Genomic DNA, 17759 nt, shown 5'->3' with positions numbered 1-17759 from the left:
ACTTGCGGCTGGGGTGGTCCTAACGGTTAGCTGGTGACGTGGGTGTCCGTCCCTTATCGTAGGGCCTTCCAACTTAACACGGTTCTGCTCTCGGCTTCTGTTCTCGTTTCTCCCCTCGGAACTGCATATGGCTCACGGTGGGAAGGTATGACATGCATATTACAGCTAAGAAAATATTGAAATGCTTGCCTCAATTTGAGTATAAACCTAAAATAACATCAGAAATGAATAAAATTAATTTTTGCGCTACACTAAGACTTCCTTTAACAAGATCTCGCTGTCTCTGCATGCAGCTTCTGGAATGATCCGCTGTGCTCCAGCTCTATCTCCCAGTGATGACAGTAGTACACAACTGAGGAAACGATGGTGTCGGTATTGCCTGGTACGTCGGTATTCCCATGGTCTCCTCTAATTCTCTAGTGATCTATAATTGTCAACTCAAAGTAAATAAATGAATGATTTACCTATACCCTGTCATGGGGGGGGGGGGGGGGGGGCGGGAACACTTAACTTGTGTACTTTCGAAAAATATGAAATCTCGTGTTAGTTTGATGTTACTGTATCTATATACATACATACTGCACAAACCACCGAACGGTATGCTGCAGATGATACCCTGTACCACTACTAGTCATTTCGTTTCAAGTTACACTCGTAAACAGAGCGAGGTAAAAACGACTTTCTATAAGCCTCTGTTCCAGCCCTGGTATCACTGATCTTATCTGTATCGCCCTTACGCGAAATGCACGTTGGCCTCAGTAGAACCGTTCCGCAATCAGCCTCAAATGCTGGTTCTATAAATTTTCTCACTGTTATTCCTCGAAAACAACGTCGCCTTCCCTCTAGTGATTCCCATTTGAGTTCCGAAGCATTTCCGTGTAGTTCCAACCCACCGGTTACAAATGTAGCAGCCAGCCTCTGAATTGCTTCGATGTCTTCCTTTAATCTGACGTGGTGCGGATCCCAAAAACTAGAACAGTACTCAACAATTAGTCACACGAATGTCCCATGTACGATCTCCTTTACAGATGAACCACATTTTCCTAAATTTCTTCCAAATATACCGAAGTCGACTATTCGCCTTCCCTACTACAATCCCTACATTCTCGTTCCATTACACACTGCTTTGTAACGTTACGCCTGGATATTTAATGGCTGTGACTGTGTCAAGCACCACGCTAATAATGCTGTGCTCGAACATTATGGGTTTGTTTTTCCTACTCATTTCCACAGTTTACATTTTTCTATATTTATAGTTAGCTGCCGTTCGCAACGCCTACTATAAATTTTCCGTAAGTCATCTTGTATCCTCCTACAGTCACTCAACAACACCGTCTCATGCACCACAGCATCATCAACAAACAGCCGCAGACTGCGGCTTACCCTGCCCGCCAGATCATTTATGTGTATAAAAAATAACATGTATCCTGTCACACTTCCCTAGTGAACCCTTGACGATGCCCTGTCTTTGATGAACACCCGCCATCGAGGACAACATAGCAGTTTCTGTTATTTAATAAGTCTTCCAGTCACTCACATACGTGGGCACAGCTAAGCATCGTATGGTAGAACAGTACGAACTGTATGTGAATGAAGGTATGGAGTTAATAAGCAGTCTGCACAAATAATTTAGAGGTACTTACGATTTCATTTTTGTTTAGATGGAATATAACGACCCTGTTTCTGTAAAGAGATATTAATCATATCGACTATCTTTCAATAAATTAGTAAAAAATGGCTCTGAGCACTATGGGACTCACCTGCTGAGGTCATCAGTCCCCTAGAACTTAGAACTAGTTAAACCTAACTAAGCTAAGGACATCACAAACATCCATGCCCGAGGCAGGATTCGAACCTGCGACCGTAGCGGTCTTGCGGTTCCAGACTGCAGCGCCTTTAACCGCACGGCCACTTCGGCCGGCAATAAATTAGTAAAAGAGTTTAATCGCCATGATACGAAACAATACAAATCTATTTTTTTAGATACTGTAATGCTTGAAACTGCGCTATAATATCCTTTGTAATGCAAAGTTAGGCGCATACACATTATCATTCCATTTTTGCGTAACAAAATATTATTTCCAAATATTATATTTTGACATTTCTTTCTAACAAAAATTTATACTTCAAAATGGTCTCTAACTGAACCTGGTCCTCCAATTAAAAATTAAATTATACAGCAGCTGCGCGTGTTCCAAAATGTCATTTCTAAGATTGATCAAAGCTATGGAATGCAATCTACAAAAAATATTTTAACGCCACCATGAGTCACAGTATTACAAAGCAGTGTAAAAATTACACACCAAGAACATGCTAATCTAATTTCATAAAATGTTAGCTGATCATGAGAGACATTCCAAATCATGTCTTACAGACAAGAAATGTAAATGAATGTAAGCGGAACTAGATAAAGATATATTCACAAGAATGGTCTTCAGTATTATAATATTAACGAACAACGTGATCCAACCAACATTTACGCAAAATCTAGGAAAATGTACTAAAATAAATTGGTCGTACAAAATGAAAAGTACCAAAACATCATCAGTTTCTTAAGACGAACACTGCTTAAAAAAATAGCAGTAACTGATACGACTGTGTAAAATTTTTGTTCTTTCACATTCATGTTCATCTGTATACAGACACCGAGAACTATCATAGGTTTGTTTAACCTGTTGAGCTGTGTGATAAATGCGCTGAAGCAACTGACCCGTCAGGGACTTGAGGAAGACACATACTATCCCGAGAAAGCCTACTTACGAAGTTTCAAGAACCAGCTTGAAGTGACGACTCTATGAATATGCTACTACCTCCTATGCATCGTTCCTGCAGGGATTCGTGGGGACAAGATTAGATTAATTACAACACTGACGGAGGCGTTTAAACAGTTGTTCTTCCCACGCTCCAAACGTGAATGGAACGGGTGGAGCCCAAATAACTGGTACAATGAGAAATACCTTCTGCCTACATTTCACAGTAGTTTGTAGAGTATGTACGTAGAGGATGATGTAGATGAAATAATTTGAAGAAATAAGGAACACAGACATTGGCGTGTACTGTCAATCATTTAGTTCCAAAATGCACCACTGTCCACAGTCCACGTTGGTCACACCGTTCTTGGACAGGCAATGAGGAAATGGCTTGCTGACTCAGTGAACAGATGAAAAGATCAGAACGCAAGGAGCTATACACTGTAAACCTAGCAATAATTATATCTCAAGTCATTTCTCCCACAACGGTATAGTATAATGGGCGATTAAAAAGTTTCTGTCCGAGGGTCGTACAGTCCAAAATAGGTACGTGGATGAGGCCAAATCGCTGTGGGTACTGAGGTAATCGTCCTATTGATGCACCAGGTTGGAGATATGCATTTGGTAAAACACTGTGTGCTGCTGCCTGAAGAAGTCCGTAACTGCCTTATGCACATTCTAGTCCGACAGGAATCGTCGACCACTGAAGCCCTTTTATAAGGGACCGAAGGCATAGAGATCAGGACTAAAGTGCGTGTGCTCAAATGTCTCCCACCTGAATCTTCCAATTGAGTCTGGCCTCGCAGAACAACCAGCGGCTTGTATCGAATCGTGACCAGCACGGAATTTGGCACACCATTCTACAACGGTGATTTTCGACAAACATGCTGCTCGCACACATTCTTCATTCTCTGATGGTTTTCTACCTGCGTTTGTCCTTCGAAATCCCAAAAAGAACAACCGTACATTGGTCCTGTTTGGACACATATGGTAATAACGCCGCCATAGTTCACGTTTCTGCATACACCACATGCACATCGGAAAGACATGAATGCTACACTAATCCCTTCCCTACATGTCGATGCTTATATAACCGCATCGGAGTCGCGCCACGTTGCACATACACCCCAGTAAAGCCCTCAAACGGAAAGTTAAAAATTTTTGATCGCTTCTTCTACGACAAATGCATTATTAAATTTTTTATGTGACTTCAGGAGGGGCCAGGGGGTATACAGAGTCCGAAATTTAGCAGTCAGCCATCTCTGAACGCAACAATGGCCCTAACCTGGTTTGGCAGCTGAAGGTCGAGTGTAACTGAGCTGTGAGGACAAATACAGGTATGTCATTCCCTGCCAGAGTCCATCAATTGTACCTCGAGACGAGAAGGTATTAACCAGTCTCTCGGCAACCTATGAACAGATATTTTCAATGTGAGAGATGTAGAATGCTGTTCAGGAAGCAATCGACTTGCCTTCATATCCAGGTAAGCCAGTACAGCATGGCAATTTGGGGCTTATCTCGTTCAGAATTCGAAGATAGGATACAGTCACTTCTTTTCCCTTTATTGGATTTCGATTTCCCCCCAGAGGGCGGGGGCGGGGGGGGGGGCAGGCTGGCAGTAGCATAATACGTCGCTCTGTGGCCTATATAAAAGTTAAAAAACAAAATTTGGAGATATAACAATAAAAGCAGGCGATAAAACGGCGACTGTTAAAAACTGAAACAAGGCGAAAAAGTTGCGAAGAAAATATAAAAACAAAAGGTCGGTGATGCTGATTAAAACACATAGCAAGTAGACAGTAAGAATTAAAACACACGGCGACAATCTGGTTTCTGTTCGCAACAGTTAAAAACACACATAGCGACAGTATGATGGCTGGTCGCAACACTGACAGGGGATGCATAACACTGAACATTCACTTAAAACAGCACTATTTAGGCCACACGGTGGAAGATGGGGGCGGGGGGAAGACCCGGACCAATGAGTGGGGAAAAAGAGGGGAGGAGAGGAAAAGAAAAAAGGGGAAGAGCCGATGGAGGAGAGGACATAGAAAAAGGGGGGCAGGGTGGACGTGAGAAGGAGTAGGGAAGGCAGTGGAGGGAAAAGCAAAAGGACTCAAGGGAGAGAAGGGCGTCAGGGAGAGGGTAGGTGGGGAAAAAACTGGATGGGAAGCTGGGAAGAGGGAGTCTGGAAAAAGGACTGAGGGAGGGAGGGGTAGGTGAGGATCAGAGGTGACAGGAGGGATAAATGGAGGGAGAGAGGGCATCATCCGGGAGGGGGAGTCGATGGAAGCCACCTTGGGAAAGGAGATGAAGGGTGTAGAGGTGGAGAGAGGGGAGACACAACGGTGAAGGCGCGGCATAGGGCGGGGTGGGTAGGGGGTGGGGATACAGTCACCGGCCTTACAACGCCAGATAGGTAACAGCTGCCGTCCAAATTGCTCATTACGTAAATGACAGGTGATAGTGAATGACACCCTGTACAAGGTTATTATAAATGATTGAAGCAGTTTTATAAATTCACTGTAGCTACATTAATAGACATTTGTGCCACGCGGGATTAGCTGAGCGGTCTGAGGCGCTGCAGTCGTGGACTATGCGACTGGTCCCGGCGGAGGTTCGAGTCTTCCCTCGGGCATAGGTGTGTGTGTTTGTCCTTAGGATAATTTAGGTTAAGTAGTGTGTAAACTTAGGAACTGATGACCTTAGCAGTTAAGTCCCATACGATTTCACACACATTTGAACATTTTTGAATAGACATTTGTCACAAAACTCAACACTCATGTTGGGAAAAAAAATCAAAAAATTTTATACTGTTGCAGACGAACTTCAGATTTTATTCACAAGGGCGCAGCAGTAAATAGTAGGGTAAGATGGCGACAGGCGCCGAGAGAACGTATATTGTTCTTAAAATGTGTTCCTCTGCCATAACAGCGCAACGACAGTTCAGAAGAGGTTGAACAAAAATCCACAACTGCCAACTGCATTCGGAAATGGTAAGCGCAGTTTAAAGCTTCACAATGCCTCTGCAAGGAGAAATCACCACATTGGCCTGCAGTGAGTGAAAAAACGGTTGACCGCTTGCGAGCGAGTTTAGCATATAGCCCACAGAAGTCGACAGACAGAGCAATCAGAGAGCTGAACATACCACGACCGCCGTTCAGAAAATCTTACGTAAACGATTGAAGCTGAAACCTTACAGCCTGCAATTGCTACTAGTCCTGACTCCTTATGACAAAGTCAGCCGCTTTGAATTCTCGACTCAGTTGTAAGAGATCTTGGAAAAAGACGCGTTTCGTGAGAAACTCATCTTCAGTCATGAGGCAACATTTTTTGTGAATGGCAGAGTGAATTAGCACAGTGTGCGAATCTGGGGAACAGAGAATCGCCACGCTATCATGCAGCACATTCGAGAGTCACCAGATGTCAATGTGTTCTGTGGAGTCTCGTGGCTTAATGTTTAGGGTTCATTTTTCTTCTGCCAAAAGGCCGTTATTTATCTGGACATGCTGGAAAATTGGTGCATGCCACAACAGGAGACCGACAATGTGGATTTCATCTACCATGAGAATGGTGCCTACACCCAACTTCCACCATGGTGTTCGGGAGTTCTTAAACAGAAAATTCAGAAACCGATGGATTGGTCGTCTTGGGGTTGATAATCAGCAGTTCATACCATGGCGTCCACGCTCTGAAGACCTAACACCAGGTGATTTTTTTTTTTTTTTTTTAGCTGTTATGTGAAAGATTCAGACCTACCAGAATTGCGATCAACAGTGTTTTGATCAGATCGACAGGGACAACAGCCCCGAACGTGGGAAGATTTTGATTGTCGACTTGATATCTGTAGAATCAGTTTGGCAGCACATATTGATGACTTCTAACATGTAAGAAACTCTTTTTGAGTTTTTCTATTTGTGTGCAAAGCCATGTGACATTATGCCCAATAATATAGCTACAGCAGATTTGTGAAATCCCTTAAATCATTTATGATAACGTTGTACTATCACACCATGTGCTGCCCCCGTATGATTATAATGAATGGAATCTGGTAAGCTCCGTTCTCCTCGGAGCATTAATGCAGGGTAAGTTCACTACGATGCTGGGTGCTGCACGCACCCACTACTGTATCCAGCGTTGTTTGTGGGCGCTCCACAGTCGGCTGCTGCTACGTCAATGGAAACCACATCATTCGGCGCCGGGCCGAGAGTCCGTCGTCGCATAGTCTGTGTGCATAATTGTCTTGCTGTAAACAAGCTCATTTCTTGACTTACGTTAGTTGCTTTGTGTACATAAATGGACAGAACTTAGGCCATCAACTAATTATTTTTACTTATAAAATGCAATTCATATTCTGTAAAGACATAAAATAACAATCGACTTAACATTTGATACGTGATTATGATGCTGCATTGCCGAGCGAACTATATACACTGAAGAACCAAAGAAACTGGTACACATGCATAATGCCGTGTAGGGCCCGCGCGAGCAAGCAGAAGTGCCGCAACGCGACGTAACATGGACTCGACTAATGTCTGAAGTAGTGCTGGCGGGAATTAACACCATGAATCCTGCAGGGCTGTCCATAAATCTGTAAGAGTACGAGGGGGTGGAGAACTCTTCTGAACAGCACGTTGCAAGGCATCCCAGATATGCTCAATAATGTTCATGTCTGGGGAATTTAGTGGTCAGCGGAAGTGTTTAAACCAAGAAGAGTGTTACTGCAGCCACTCTGTAGCAATTCTGGACGTGTGAAGGGTCGCTTTGTCTTGCTGGAACTGCCCAAATCCATCGGAATGCACAATGGACATGAATGGATGCAGGTGATAAGACAGGATCCATACGTACGTGTCACCTGTCAGAGACGTACCTAGACGAGTCAGGGTCCCAAATCACTCCAACTGCACACTCCCCACACCATTACAGAGCCCCCACCAGCTTTAACAGTCCGCTGCTGAAATGCTGGGTTCATGGATTCATGAGGATGTCTCCATACCCATACACGTCCATCCGCTCGATACAATTTGAAAAGAGACTCGTCCGACAAGGCAACATGTTTCCAGCCATCAACAGTCCAATGTCAGTGTTGATGGGCCCAGGCAAGGCGTACAGCTTTGTGTTGTGCAGTCTTCAAGGGTACACGAGTGGGCCTTCGGCTCCGAAAGCCCATATAGGTGAAGTTTTTTTGGATGGTTCGCATGGTGAGACTTGTTGATGGCCCAGCATTGAGATCTGCACCAATGTGGGGATGTGTTGCACTTCTATCACGTTGAACGATTCTCTTTAGTCATTGTTGGTCCCGTTCTTGTAGGATCTTTTTCCGGCCGCAGCGATGTCGGAGATTTGATGTTTACCGGATTTCCGATATTCACGGTACACTCGTGAAATGGTCGTACGGGAAAATCCCCACTTCATCGCTACCTCGGAGATGCTGTTTCCCATCGCGCGTGCGCCAACTGTAACACCACATTCATACTCACTTAAATCTTGACATCCTGCCGTATTAGCAGCAGTAACCGATCTAACAACTGCGACGGACACTTGTTATCTTATATAGTGTGTATCATAATTAATGGAGTAAACGCATACAATTGGAAGTACACGGTACTAGAAGCTAAAAAGTCTCAGTATACATAGGATCGAAAATGCATACCTTAAGAGCTACGAGCAATTTTTAATACCTTCGATACAGTGAAACAAATCTCTTCTACTGCAAGTTCTTTGCTTTCCATATTTTGGGAACTGGTAGTATGGACCAAAATAAGAAAAAAAGTTCAGTAAACATTTGCTCTAAAATGCATATCTTAAAAATTATCAGCAATTGTTCATTAGAAGAGTTGTGTTTCAAAGTAGTAAAGATGAACAAGTGCTCATAGCTCTTAAGGTATGCATTTTCGACCCTATGTTTACTGAGACTTTTCAGCTTCTAGTACCGTGTACTTTCAATTGTATGCGTTTACGCCATTAATTATGATACACCCTGTATAGACGTTCCCGATCTCAGCGCCGTATTCTGCCTGTTGCGCACGTCAATACGAGTTTCTTTGGCACTTCAGTGTATCGACTCTCTCAGGGGCTAGTCACGTGGAGCTGCTGAGATCCCGCACTGAGATGAGGATGGCCCTCCTGAATCTTCTCTTCCATGTTCGCATGACGCTTGCAAACAGCGATACCGTGGAACGATTAACTGCAGTCTCGGGTAGGCTGGACAGTGTCGCTCTCGAATTCTGACATTCACTGAAAGGCGTTTTCTCTTGTTACAAGAGGTATAACCAAGATTTTCTCACAAACATTCAGCAATGAAATGTGAGTTATGAATGAATCTGCCCTTCTATACAGAATGCAGGTGGTGTCACTCCTTTCTACTGTGATCAGTTGCGCCGTAGAGCTAATCATTTGCATGTTCGAGAATATAGTACATTCCATGCCAGTTTCACGTTGTTTGCATAAAGCCTTCATAGCAATGCATTTTCATGACCTGCAGTGCACTCTAATGTCCCTGCGATGTTCAAATTTATCTTCTCTTAATTTATGACAGAAAACAATGCCACTGTAGGATTAATGTCCTGCCTATAGAACACAACACGATCTCAGATATGACAATAGCATGAGTGGAAAATCGACAGTTCCCCTTCAAAGGAACCATCCCGGCATTCGCACTAGGAGAATTTCCAGTCACAGAAAAGCTGTGTATCGCTGGCCGGACGACGATTTTTTGAAGGCAATAGTTGATCTAACGCTTTCACTACCATTCGGAAGGATGTGCCCATGATAGATTATCAGTGTTTTCTAAGACGACTACGCGAAAACTGTAACATACGAGAAATGAGCATACAGGGTGCGTCTTCAAAAGTTGAAGTCTGGTGGCAGAAACACTTTTTAAACATTTTTGTACAGCGAGCTAAAAATCTCTGGAATATCATACTATTACCAGCGGTTGTTCTTTTTCCATTGTTCATAGGCTCTCTGGAACTCTGCTTGGAAGGCTGTCACGGGAATTCGTCGAAGCTGCCTAGCCTAGTCCGCTGGAATTGTGTCGAATCGCTCCTCTGTCACGTCTCTAGATTTGCGGGAACGAAAAGAAGTCGCTGTAAGCCAGGTCAGGGCTGTAGGGGCTGCGGCAGTGTTGTCACATTGAACTTGGCCAAAACTTTGCCGGTGGCGAGGAACACGTAAGCGGGCGCATTGTCATGGTGATGAATCCAAACGTCTTTGATCTCCTTGCGGACGCGGCGAACTCTATCTTCAAACGGTGGAGCACTTCAGCGTAAAACCGACCTGTGATAGTCTCTCTGGCAGGACCAAACTGTTTGTGGATTAATCCTTTGACGTTGAAGAAAACAATGAACATGCTTTTCACGTGTGTGCTAATGCGAGCTTTTTTGGGCTTTGGGGGTGAGGCGGTGTGCTACCCTGCATTTTATAGCTTCCTTTCAGGATCATACTCGTATACCCAGGTCTGGTCACCAGTAACCACGTGATTTAAAAATTAGGAACGGCTTGCAAACGTTCAAGCATTTCTTCGCAAACAGTCTGGCGCCATGCCTTCTGTTCATCCAAAAGATGTTTCTGAAAAATTCTGGTGTACACTTCAAATCTTTTGTTACTAACTTGAACTTTGTAGTCTGAACCAATCTCAGTTTATCAGCAAGTAGTCGCACACGAAGACGATGGTCAGTGGTTCAAAGTTCACGCACTTTCATCAAATTTTTATCAATTCAGCTTGCTGAAGGTCTCCCAGCGTGGTCATCGTCAGTGTCCTCGTGGTCATCTTTGAACTTCTTGTACCAGATGAAAACCATTACACGTGATTTCTTCTTATTTTTCCTTTTGAATTATACCAGAACACTCTTTAGAGGTTTTGTTCAGTTCCACTCATGAATTTATAGAACAACGCTGCTCCAATCGACGCTACATATTCGACTCTCCGAGTTTTCGACGAGGGTCACTGACACTTTGCCCTGTCAATGGGACCGATCTGCGCGGCCTTCCCTACTCACGACGGTTCATCCCCGCGTCTGGCCAACCTGATTTAGGTTTTCCGTGAATTCCCTAAATCGCTCCAGGCAAATGCCGGGATGGTTTCTGCCAAAGGGGACGGCCAACTTCCTTCCTCATTCTCCCCTAATCCGATGAGACCGATGACCTCGCTGTCTGGTCTCCTCCCCCAAAACAACCCAACAACCTACTCACGAAAACCTCATCTTGAAACTAAACGAACGCACGCTACATCAATGGATAGAACATCTCTCCAAGGTCGATGCGAAATACGCACCGTTGCGTCGTAGGATAACGGGCAGATTTACTAGAATGTGTAGGCAAATCATCTGCTCTGTACAGTCACATCGAATCAGTTAGCGCCTGCAGATAGGCAACCCAATGAGAAGAATTGCGAAGTGGGCTGCTGTCGTCACTTCCCTACAATTCTCGTCGATGAATTATACACGCTTACTGACATTTGCCGCATCACAAATGGTGCCTAGATTGAATGCTTGCAATTTCAGTTAAAACTTGGAGGGATGCTCTGTAAATTGATGTTTGTCTGTTTTCTGTATGTGTTGTAGTTTTCGCTCATTCGTCTCTTGAAAACCTTGAGATACTGAGACCTTGAGACACTGCATGTCCCAGCCCTACCCTTATTTGAAAAAGAAACTGCGAGAATTTTTTTTTTTTTTTTTACTGTTACTTCTGATTAGTGCATTATTTGGAATAACGGTGCGTTACTGACTTTCACTCTGAACAAAACTTGATAAACATAGGGTTAAGCAACAGAAGCCTAGGTGAATGTGAGTTCGCTGCAATGCTTTATTGCGTTGTTGAACCAAAGACTTGTGACGTAATAGGAAAACACGTAGCTGGAACTGAGTGACAGTTGTCGTTGTAGCTATGCACTCGCGTAATGTTTTGTGGTTTTGAATGGATGAGGAGAGGGTGGTGCGATAGGCGGGTGACCGGTTTCCTCTCACCAGTGTCTGATTTACATATAGGCCCGCTAGGCACGGACCTAGGGGCGGCACCTTAAGGGGGAGGGAGGGCGGCATTTTACGTTTCAAAATATTTGCGCTTACAAACGCCAAAAATTTTTAATATTGTTAAATAACTTGCTAGTTTAAATAAACCTTAAGAACGAAATTCGACAAGACAAGCGTGGAAATATACATAGTTTACTTGGTGACTGAATGGAAATTTCACGTTACATTTCTGTCTGCTATCATCTTCATGATTGTTCAAATAAGCTGTCAGGACGGCAACCTACAACACAATGTTTGAAACGTTATTATTCCGAGAATGTTGTCGGCTTCTACTTAACATTATCATATTTTCCCCGTGGAAATACTGGGACCACTGAAAAGCTGTGATAAACTAGTAAGTTGTTTCTTAAATACTGTGATATGTGTGGGCCTCAATATGTAAAACCCGACACTACTTAAATTTCTTGTAGAAATTACAGGGAAGTATCTAGTCAACCCTCCATTACTGTAATTAATGTGAAAGCTCTGTGGTCTTCAATATCTGAGCTTTGATTTAATGACACCCGTTTAACAAAACATGATGATATTGGGAATGTTTTGCATTTTTAAACAAATGTTTATACGAAAAGAACATATGCAGAATATCTAATAATGTGTGAAATACACTTCACAACAGTTTAAAAATTTTATTTATTTATTTACATTTTCAGCGATAAAAGAAGAAGAAGAAACGAACTTTCGTGTGTGTCATTTATTGTGCTGCAGTCTGCACTATATCAAAGTTCCCACTCTGTGCAATCGAATAGTATGTGCCATTGCAAATTTTACATTAAACTTCTTAACTAAGCTTTTTTCTGCGAGGAAAGGTTATTTTTATTTCATGTTGGAACAAAAGGTCCATTTGTGTGTAGACATAACAGCAGTGTTCACACAAATTACAACACACCACAACAACTGCCAACAGGACTACTTAAACTTTATAGTCTGTATTCTCTGTCTACAGAAAGCGTAAAATGTTACAAGAATAAGTGGGATAAGAGTCAATCCAGCATACGTCACTGCAGGAAATTGAAAAAAATTATTTGCTTTTTAAATCAGAAAGACAGTGTCAAGAATATTCAGAACACATTCGCGTCCCGGCTAAAATTCCGGCGACGCGGGAAACAGAAGCCAAAAAAGGGACTGTCTCGTTTTCTTTACGAGACGAATTCCTGCCGGCAGGTGTACTTCTACTGTTCACTGATAACAGAGAAACAGGCGACAATGAAATTAAATTATTGTGCATTGTCGTTGTTTAATAGCACAGTTACGTCGAGTAATCCGAGCTGTTCACTTCATCGCTCCATGTTGAAACGTAAAATCTTTGCGCTCGTGTGCCGTGTTTAAAGTAAAAAGCTTTGTACTTATGTGCGGTGTAGTACGATTGGAACTGGATTCAATCTTTCTTTCTTTCCTTTAATTTTTTTTCTTTTGTTTTGACTCTTGATTAACAATTTCGTAAGTGCCTTAACATTAAAAACAGTGAAAAAAGCAAATGTGCAAAATAAAGTGTGGCGGCATTTCGGAAATTATCGAAGGAAAGGCGAGAACGAGAAGCCAATGTTCTAAAAACGCCTGGCAGAGTAGATAAATTTTTCACAAAAAAATATTCCTGGTTCGACTTCGAGTTCAAGTAGTACGGATGATGTTTCTGGCACTGCAGCTGTTGTAAAGGAAGTAAATACAGACGAAACAAAAGTTAAAAATGAAGAAAAGCAAATTGTTCCTGATTTCGAGTTTCACGAAAAACTAAGTGTCGAGTCAGACATTACAAAAAGAAATAACCTCGTTAGTGATGATCCTGCGGAATGGTGTGTCAATGAATCAACAATCGACATTCTCCTACAACATGGTATTAATCAAAATTGTAACGGTGATTTTTCCAATTCAAGAAGATCGTAGGCGATAAAACCAGATATTTGAACAAAAATGTATTTTACCGTAAACTTTTTAAATGTTTAATCAACTTTGCTTGATTTTCTGGTATACTCCTGTAGCACCGGTGCTGTTTTTTGTGCACCATGTAAATTGTTTGGAGGTAAGGCCGCGATTGCTACCAATGGTGCTGCAGATTGGAAAAATATTTCCAATATTTTATCTCATCGTGAGAATTCAATTGAACACAAAAATTCTGAGTTATCACCCTTAACAAGAAAAAAGTCACTTGGAAGAACAGATTACCATTTCGAGTCATACGTTGAGACAGAAAAATTGTACTGGCGCAGTGTGTTGGATAGGGTGTTTGCAGTAGTGAAGAAGCTAACAAGTCGTGGACTTCCCCTACGTGGATACGTTGAAAGATTGCGTTCATTACATAACGGTCACTTTATGATGTCTCTTGAACTTACAGCCGAGTTAGATCCTTTTCTCGCAAAGCACATTGAATGATATGGAAATCCAGAGCAAGGACATACAAGGTATCTTTCTTCAACAATCTGTGATGACATAATAGATGTTCTTCCTGAACGAATAAAAAAAATTATCATATGTGAAATAAAAAAAGCCAAACGTTTCTCTATAATAGCAGATTCTGCTGCGGTCATTTCACATATTGATCAATTATCTTTCATATTAAGAATGGTGAACCTGTTGAACATTTCTTTCTGTTTTTACTAAACCCGGGACACATGTCCGAAAACTTAGCTGAGGCCGTACTAAAAGTCCTGTCAACAAATTCCATTGATATTACTGACGGTAGAGGCCAGTCGTATGATAACACAAACAATATGTCAGGAACCTACACTGGTTTGCAGACACGCATTAAAGAACAAAATCCGAAAGCGCACTGTGTGTCTTGTACAGCACGTTCTTTGAATTTAGTCGGCACAAGTGCTGCAAGCTGTTGTTGGGAAGCATGTTCATTTGTCTATGTAGTCCAAAACCTTTATAATTTTCTCTCTGCTTCTACACAGCGCTGGGATAATCTTCTTTCTTGTATGAAAACAGGAAGCAAAATGGTAAAAAGTTTATTAAAAACATGTTGGTCAGTACGAGAGGAACCATATGTAATAAGTCTATATGAAAACTGGGAGGGTGTTATCAATAACATCACTCATACTGCCAATAATACGTTTGATAAACCACTTGTTGGAAATGAGGCTTCAGCTTTATTGAATCAACTCAGCAGACTAGAAACAGTATTAATGATGACAGTTTGGAAGGTCATACTCCAGAGATTTAGTAATTTAAATCTGAAATTGCAAAGTGTAAATATTGATACTAAAATAGTGCATGAATTATATGAATCACTTGTACGATTTATTGCATTTATTCGTGGCATGTTCGGCTATTATGAAAATAAATCCATGGAGATTGTGACTGATATATACTATGAACGCACTTGTAAAATATCACGAAAACTCAAACTTCATGATGATGAAGAAACGGACGCTGAAGAAGTTTTTCTGACTGGAATGGAAAAATATAGAGTCGAAACATTTCTCCCAGTATTCGACAACTTGTACGCCGAATTAATGAGAAGGAAGGAAAGCTATAAAACACTGTTGGACTCCTTCACAGTCTTCAGTAACCTTACGAACAGTTCACCTGGCGATATTGCTGAACGTGCAGCAATACTCCAAGCGTCAAATGACACAATTTAGAGCCTTCCTTCCCTAGTGAATGTGTACATTTCGCGGAACTTTTGAAATCTTCTGAGTTTAGTGATATACCAGTCGAAGTGAGTAAATTTTTACGGAAAGAGAGGTTATAGTCCGTGTTTCCAAATGTTGACATTGCTCTTAGGATATTTCTATGAATGGCACTTACAAATTGTTCAGCAGAACGCTCGTTTTCGGCTCTTAAAACACTGAAATCCTACGTACGAAGCCGACCTCCTAACTGATAACCGTCTGAACTATAAAGATATGATCAACGAGTTTTCTGCCGTCAAAGCCACACGCAAACTTTTTTGACTGGTTTGTTTGTAGATTTATTCATATTAGTTTTAAAAATTTAAGATTATATGTTATTTTTGTTATAACTTAGAACACATTCATTGGATTTACAAACTACGTATTAACTGTTTATTTTTAAATTGCTGATAACAGAACGCGGAACTAAACCTCGTTTATGTGCAAACGTGACCGAAGGCGGCCTACAATACTGGACAATACCCGAATGACTCAGGCCGCTCGGCGCTGTACAGTCAAGTCATACTGATACTGTAGTATATTACAAATGATGCGTATTCTTGTCGTCCGCTGAAATGTATAGTTATAGAAGAATTATACGTTATCGGAGAGTACTCTCAGATGAAAATGTGTTAATAAATAATGTAGTTCAGTTCTGTCGATAAACACGTAAAATCTTTGCTAATACCGTTAGAAAGAGCTATGGTGAGAGCAGTAGCTGTAGTACAAAATTGTTCCGCCCTTACATGGATTAAAGGTATCGTGTACATTTATTAGGTAACATCTAGCTACTCACAACCTAATGCTTTACACGTTAACTGTTAGATTATAAAACAAATTTGATTTTTCCACACCAGTCTTTAAATTATGGAATAGCAAATCCAGTTCCGTGTTTGTTCGTCTGTATTTAGTTATTAGTTCGCGCCCCGAAATCTCTATTTCATTTTCAAAATTCAAATGGCTCTAAGCACTATGGAACTTAACATCGGAGGTCATCAGTCCCCTAGAACTTAGAACTACTTAAACCTAACTAAACTAAGGACATCACACACATCCACGCCCGAGGCATGATTCGAACCTGCGACCGTAGCAGCAGCACGGTTCTGGACTGAATCGCCTAGAACCGCTCGGCGACAACGGTCGGCATTTCATTTTCATTTCTTACACTTTCCTATAGATTCACGTATTAATACCGAATGTGTTTTTTTTATCTGCTACACATTCAAGTTATTATTTCGTAAAACGGCAGTTTAATTTTAATTTTGAGCACATTTTGTAAAAGTATGTATTAATTTCTAATGTATGACACGTTCGCTTCAATTTTTAGATCGTAACAACTTTTTAATCTTCATTTTCAACGGTTTCGTGCGAAAGAACGTATTAAAAGTGAATGTATAACAAAAATCTAATGTCTCCTAGACGTACTGCTGAATTTTTAGGCCATGAAGTAAAAGTTATTTTCCTTGTGTTCGTTTCTGTTGTCTTTCGACAGACGAATGTGTTAACATAATGCAGTTTTAAGTTTGTTTCATCCGCTGCCGTACACCAAGTACAGTTCGGGAACCATATTACATTTTGATTGACGCGTCCTTCAGAACAACGAATGGCAGAGTACGGAAACAGCTCACAGCGCTCCCACCCAAAACGTTAATTGTGAAGTGATCGGATAATAGTTATTATTTAAAACATGTTTTTTTTGGGATGGGGTGGGCGCATGTAATATGGTGTGCCTAGGGGCGCAAAATATTTAAATCCACCACTGCCTCTCACAATAACACAAAATGCACAAGTGGTCAAATACACTTTATTACAATAACCAATTGAGTACATAATTTCGGCCGGCCGGTGTGACCGAGCGGTTCTAGTCGCTTCAGTCTGGAACCGCGTGACCGCTACGGTCGCAGGTTCGAATCCTGCCTCGGGCGTGGATGTGTGTGATGTCCTTAGGTTAGTTAGGTTTAAGTAGTTCTAAGTTCTAGGGGACTGATGACCTCAGATGTTAAGTCCCATAGTGCTCAGAGCCATTTTTTTGTTTTGTTTTGAGTACATAATTTCAGTGTTGTCTAATCTGAAGTTCTTAACAGCGAACACTTTACACGTACCAATTCTTGATCTTGTCCGTGTCCATATTACAACTATACACAATGACTAACGTTCCCTCACAGCTAGCTAAGACGCGAGGCGACGACTATCACTGTGGAAGACTGGAGCACAGTGCGACGTACTGAGATGCAATGCGAACTGAGTCCTGATGCGCCGTACTGAGGTACTGACAAGGGAACCTCCCCATCGCACCCCCCTCAGATTTAGTTATAAGTTGGCACAGTGGATAGGCCTTGAAAAACTGAACACACATCAATCGAGAA

The 17759-nt window shown here is 41.8% G+C and overlaps 1 protein-coding gene across 1 annotated transcript in view; it reads left to right on the top strand.

Moving 5' to 3' along the window:
- Window positions 1–17759, top strand: part of LOC126412761 (thymidine phosphorylase-like) — a 406501-nt gene that overhangs the window by 83043 nt on the left and 305699 nt on the right. The gene's annotated exons all lie outside the window — the stretch shown is intronic.

The sequence above is a fragment of the Schistocerca serialis genome, chromosome 7, assembly GCF_023864345.2.
Source record: "Schistocerca serialis cubense isolate TAMUIC-IGC-003099 chromosome 7, iqSchSeri2.2, whole genome shotgun sequence".
Lineage (NCBI taxonomy): Eukaryota > Metazoa > Arthropoda > Insecta > Orthoptera > Acrididae > Schistocerca > Schistocerca serialis.
This window is presented reverse-complemented; position numbering and strand designations above follow the sequence as displayed.